The sequence below is a fragment of the Humulus lupulus genome, chromosome 9, assembly GCF_963169125.1.
Source record: "Humulus lupulus chromosome 9, drHumLupu1.1, whole genome shotgun sequence".
NCBI lineage: Eukaryota > Viridiplantae > Streptophyta > Magnoliopsida > Rosales > Cannabaceae > Humulus > Humulus lupulus.
This window is the reverse complement of record NC_084801.1, coordinates 161,011,727-161,018,779: the sequence shown is the minus strand read 5'-3', so window position 1 is coordinate 161,018,779 and position 7,053 is coordinate 161,011,727.

Here is a 7,053-nt window from a genome sequence, read left to right as displayed (position 1 = left end):
TCCGCTGTGCGAGACCGAGATGTTTGACTTTTCTCATATGGGGCGCCTCTCCGCTCTTTGAAAGCCTCCCCGTTTCCTTGTCTTCCTCCCGCACGCCCTGATCTCGAACGGGTTGAGCGTTCCTGCGGGGGGGTGAAGGATATCTTATGGGTGATGGAGGGAACTGTATAGGCGACGGTGGCTGCCACCCATGTCGCGGCCTAGACGGTCCAGAATTTTCCCGAGATGGGTCGGTCGCATTTGGTGCGCTCCCAGGTATCTGAGTCCGAGCCTCTGCAGGGGTTCGGTTATTCTCAGTTCCTGCAGGCACTTCCATAGGCGGGTTAGCCGGGGCCCGAGCCCGAGTACTCCTCTGGGGCCTAGGTGGAGCGGATGGCTCTGCTGGTGCCGGAGGTTGAGTCGGCCTCCTTGTGGCAGCATCTTTTCGTGGACGCCCACGGGGTCTACGGGGAGGAACATGAACGTCCCTTGGAGGAGGGACTTGGTTTTTGCGCGGAGGCGGGGGCTGAGCCACCTGTGCCTCTGCGGCTATCCTTGCCAACTCCTTATTCCGTTTGTTGGCCTCTACCAACTGCTGCTTCAATTACCGGTTTTCAAGTTCCACAATAGGAACATACCGCTCAGGATTGTAATACATATCCTCATCCCTTGGTGGAGGGGGTGGTCCCCGGGAATCAGAAGATCCACTTCTCTCTTCAACATCCGGGTTCTCCATTGGCTGTTTTCCAGGACGTCTTGGGTAATTTTCTTCAGGTGTGTTCTGATTGTTAGTGGCCATGACTTTTTCAGGGATGAATGCTTAAGGCTCTTAATGAAAGCACCAAACTGTTGACGCCGTTTTTCGTCAACAGTGAAAGAAGAACCACGTAAAAAATCGTGTTTTGTGTTGTCATATTTTAATTGGCCATTACTAGTTATTGTTTACGTGCTCTTCTTTCACTGTTGACAAAAAATGACGTCAACACCAAATTTTAACTAACCTCAACTACACGTTTTAGTCCAAATGACTCGCTTAACGAGTGAAGCACATTTTTAAACACACAGTGTAATGGTCCTGGTTTAGTAGGGCGTTATAATCATCTTGGCCTCGGGCTCGAGCCCTCTTGAACATGGATCTAGCAGTTCCTCCCACCACAACAGTGTGCCTAGACAACATTGACCGCTTCACTCCTTGTGCACAAGGCCTTTACTAGCCACATTTAAAGCAGTGTAGGAACTAAGAGCAGGAAACTCTATAGGAGACAAATTTTCAGAGTAAGGAAGAGGTGCACTCAAAACAGTTGAAACAAACATACCAGCAGTCATAACAGAGGACTTTGGGTCTGAAAAAAGAAAACTTTCTTGGATTGTATTTGGATTCACAGGAAAAGGAACCATAATGGGAGGTGTGTAAGTATTTATAGGTTTACTAACAAAGGGTTGTAAAGGTTTGTGTAACATGGGTTGGTCAACTGGATGGGTGATCATATATTGAAGAATGACATCCTGAGTGGTACCAGAATTAGCTAATCCTGAGGGGGAACTAGAATTCCCAGAGACTTCCTAAATGGAGATATTTGAGGGGATAGTGAAAGGAACTTGTTTGATCAAGGATTTGGTAGTGCCATAAGCGTGGACTTATACAAAAGGGCAGAACTCACTAAATATCCATCAAACTTCTCAAGATACTTCACACAAATAAGGTAGGTGTGGTCAAGCATGCTACAATGGTAGCGAAAATTAGGGAGACACTCATATTTACAATCTATCCATTTCGGGTCTTGGAATCCAGAGAAAGAGACAGAGATACCTCTTCTTATGGGCTTGTAGACATCCAAGAGGATTCTAAGCCTAAGAAAAGATCCAGAATATTCATAATAAGAGTTTGAATCAACATCTATCAAGTCTCTCATAGTATTTCCTATGAGTTTAGCTAGCTCAGGTGTTCTTTTACCAAAAGAGATAGGATACACTTGAATCCATAGGGGTACAAAATGAAGAACAGATGGCTCAAGGATCGGTATTCCATCAGGAACCCTAAAATGAACTAAACTTTGATCAAAGTTCCATGGCTATCATTCAAGAACTCGTTTCCTATCACCCTCACACCCAATCTGAGATAAAAAAAGCCCAGGAGAATGATCTGATATTGTCATTGGTAACCTATTTGGCCAAATATCAACTAAAGTTTTTTTCATAACTTCCTTCCTAAAGGTCCTAACAGTGAAAACTCTAAAAACCAAGTAGTATGAAGCATCATGAAAACTAGAATCCCCAGTCGACTCAACCAAAGTATGAACAACATTTTCTTCACTAGTGAGGGAAAGGGATTAGGACATTGATTGCAGAATATCATCAAGATTGGAAGCCATAACGAAAATTAGGGCATCAAAGTCTCTAAGCTTAGGATACCGGTGAGCCCGTAATGAACACAAACAGATCCACTAGGGCATAAATAAGGAAGAAACACATACCTTGGATAGATTGGAAGAATCAAGATGGAGAATCAGAATGATAACAACGCAGGCTTCCTCCTCCAGGCTACTTGTCTAAATTTAGACCTAATCATCTCCAAAATCCTTGAGAAATGTAAATGGCGGTAGGAGATCATTAGAATCAAAGGTTTCAAAAGAATTTAGGCACAACAAAGGAAGAAAAAAAAGAATAGAAAAGAGAAAAACAAACAAATTTAAGGGGAAATATCACTTCGAATTAATGGTTATTGTACTATTTAAAACAGGTAATAAGTGTGAATCAAAGTAAGTAATTAATGAACTAAAACCACCACAAAATAAGACTTGGGTGGACGATCATCCGGATTGGTACCAGAACAAGGGGACGGGATCACAACCCTACCGAAGGTTCCAGAGCTTCCTTTGACAAACGATACTTAATTTGTACTTAAAAGAACAAAATAAAAAAGGAAAATCACAATTATTTTTATTAAAACCGTATAATTTGTAAATAATTAAGTAAATAATATTTTTATATTTAATTTAAAAAAGGTGATAATATAAGTAAATAACACAATAATACAATTTGAAATCTACACAAAGTTAGCAACATTGGGTGTAGTATAAATGGGTACGGATCAAAATACATTATATATAATTAGATAATGAGTTCATACCTTTAGTTTGAAATAACTTTTTTTAATATGAATAAATATTAACTTATAAATAAGTTAGATTCACTTGAAAATTTCTTTGTTTATTAATTTATTTTAAAAAAATATTATTTTATTAGATGAATTTTAATATGTTTAAATTAAGTTAAATGATAAATATATGTAGGTTTTATTAGGTTGAACACAACTCAAAATATGTGTCATGGTTTACAAGTTTATTAAACATGTAATGTTTATATTTTAATAGTGTGACATGAAATTTAATCCTATTTCAATTGTTAAGTACTTGTTATACATGTGTTTCAACATGATTATAATACAACAACATGAATTGTAACCCTAATTTTTTTATTATAAGATTTTTTTATTATAAGTATCCTCTAAAAAATTTTATTATTATTTGGCTATATAGTTCCTTAGCAAAAATATTAACAATCAACTTCTTGACTTTTTCTTTTTAAATAAGGAGTAAATATTATCTATATATTGCAAAATTTAAAATATTTTATTATTGGCAAAATTAATATTTCCCTATGTATAAACCTCTAAAATATTAGACATCTATTCAAAAAATAAGAATGTTATTTAAAAAAATAATAATAAAAAGTAATTGTTTGTACCATTCATCTTTGATGATATGGTGGTTCCGTATCTATATTCATGACTCTTATGGCCTGGTAATGGTGTTCTGTGCTATCAAATTGAGGACGACTGAATTAGTTTTCATGTTGAATTGTTGGCGTTGACTCTAAGTTTGATCCCACTAATTGGAGGTGGTATATGTTGCCATATTTCTAGGCTTAGGAATATGGTGGCCTATGCTCTAGACAAAAAATGGGTTGGTTTTTCTTACTAATATTACGAGAGCTTGGGACTCTTTTCCCAATTGTATTTGTAATGTTATATCATCTGAAATTATTTGATAATACAATTCCTTGATAAAAGTGATGGTAGCAAATAATTATGATTAAATTGAGATGTATATAATTTATTATTATTTTGTAGTAGTATATATATATATATATACATAAAGATACTGCCCTCAAGTTGGAGAATGAATATTATGAAGTCCCAACTTGCTACATAAACTCACAAACTGTTCTTTTCCAAAGGTCTTTGTAAATACGTCAACTATCTGCGAATGTGAAGGAACAAAACAAGGTTTGATCATTCCGGCTTGCACTTTTTCTCGTACTTTATGACAATCTATTTCAATGTGTTTTGTACGCTCATAAAAAATAGGATTCGCCGCAATGTGTAAAGCTGCCTGATTGTCGCAGAACAATGGTGTAGAAGTTGTGTGAGGGACTTTCAAATCATGTAGTATATAGCGTAACCAACTTAGTTCCAAACATGTGTTAGTCATTGCTTGATATTCAACCTCAACTGATGATCTAGAAATGTTGGCTTGCTTCTTTGATTTCCATAAAATGAGAGAACTTCCAAGGAAAATACAGTACCTCGTAACTGATCTTCTTGTAGCGTGACAACCTCCCCAATCTGAATCACAAAAAGCTTTTAATGTTAAACTATTGTTGGAAGGAAGTAATAATCCCTAACTAGATGTACCTTTAATGCAACGTCCCAAATTATCTAATAAGCCTTGATTAGGGGGCCAAGATGACAAATTATGGAAATTATGTGTTTATGTAATATATATGTATATCATTATACGATTATGTGAGTTATATTCTGACTTGACATATATATTTAGGTGTATTAAATATACACGCGGACCTGTTTCTGATTAAAAGGGCAATTTTTGTAATTTGGCTTGTTATGGGTATATTTGGCATATATGTGATGTATGTGTGGGACTACATCATTATGTGGATGTATTTGGGTTACTCGGCACGAGGCAATCCTAGGGAGCAAGCTAGTGGGAAAGTCACAACGGGACCAATACTTGACTCGGGGAGAGTCAATCGGTATTTGGGTATTTAGTACATTATCGGGATATTGGGTAATGGAATAAATATTTGAGGATATATTTGGAGTTAGTGAGATCAGGAGAGAATTTTGAAGATTTTCACTATTTTTCCCTTGGGGACGTTTTTGGGTACCCCGAGCCTTGGGATTTGCTTAAGGTTACTTAAGCTCAAAGTAACCTCTCATAACTATAAAACACACAATCAGTCTCGTTCTCTTTCCCGTTCTCTCACTTGATGCCTGTTAGCGTTTTCGAAGGGAACTCGAGTATTAAGTCTCAAATTCAAGCAAGGTTAGAATCATAACAATTCAAAGGAAGATTAGAAGCCTGATAGACAGATGATTTAGCTGGGAAACTACTTAATCAGAGATAATCCAAGCTTTAAGTTCTGAGTTTTGAGTTTCTTAAGTTTGATTGGATTTTTGTGCTTTGATGAGTTAATGATTCGTTTGTAATTCAAGTTTTGTTGCCTGGGATGTACTGATGATGTTCTGGGATTGAATTACGAGCTTGGGTACTGTTTGGATAGGTTTTTGGAGGGATTTGGCTTGAAGAAAACGGAGAAAAATCATAGTTTTCATGTCGAGTCGCGGTCCTGTTCTTGGGTCGCTGCAGCTGAAATTGATCGAAGGAGAAGCAGGTGCCTCTAGGCTTTTGGCACCGCGACGCAGGTGCATGCAGGGATGAGGCTTGGGCCTCTGACTTGAGTAGGCCTCGGCTCAAATGCTTGGGGGCTGCGGCTCTTAAAGGATTTTGGCCCATTCTCACCAACAATATGTCCAAGGAATGTTACTTCTGGTAGCCAAAACTCACACTTCTTAATCTTGGCGAACAACTGGTGCTCTCTCAACCTCTGCAAAACCTATCGGAGATGTTGTTCATGCTCTGCCTCAGAATTGGAGTACACTCAAATTTCCTCAATGAAGACAATCACAAACTGATCCAAGAAGTCCTCGAACACCATGTTCATCAAATACATGAATATTGCAGGGGCATTGGTCAAACCAAATGACATGACCAGGAACTCATAATGCCCATACCTTGTTCGGAAGGCCATCTTCGGTATATCCTCGTCCTTGATCCTCAGCTGGTGATAACTAGATTGAAGATCAATCTTCGAGAACACCGTCTTTGGCTGCAGCTGATCAAACAAGTCATCGATCCTTGGTAAGGGGTACTTATTCTTGATAGTCAACTTGTTCAACTCCCTATAGTCTATACACATCCTCAGTGTCCCATCCTTCTTCTTCACAAACAAAACTGGAACACCCCATGGCGAGTAGCTAGGCCTGATAAACCCAAATCAAGAAGTTCTTGCAAGTGTATCTTCAATTCTTTCAACTCTGTTGGAGCCATCCTATACGATTCCCTCGACATTGGCTCTATCCCCGATGCAAACTCGACAACAAACTGAACCTCCCTGTAATAGGTCTCCAACTCTCAATGCTGATATCATGGGTATGCAGGGTCCATGCACCGCACCTACATAAACAAAGGGATCCTCTCCCTCAGGCTCATAGGTCACCATCTTCTTCCTGCAATCAATGGTATCCCCATATCTAACTAGCCAATCCATCCCAAGAATCATGTCGAAATCCTCCATACCTAACTCAATCAAGTCTACTGATAGCTCCCTACCATCAACCATCACTGTCAGTGCTCTAATCCACCTCCTAGACACCACCAGTTCCCCTGTAGGTAGTATAGTCCCAAACCCCGCAGTATAATACTCACTAGGTCTACACAATCTATCAATTACCTTAAAAGAAACAAATGAATGTGTAGCATCAGAGTCAATCAATACAGTAAAAGGAGAGCTAGCACTAGAAAGCTGACCTGTCACTACCAAGGGACTAGCCTCGGCCTCTGCCTGCGTCAAGGTGAACACTCGAGGTGGAGTCTAGCTATCCACCTTCCCTACTTCCACTTTCTTCATTGTTGGGCAGTCATTCTTGAGGTGTCACACCACCCCGCACACATAGCAAGCCTTTGCCCAACATTCGCCCGGATGGCGTCT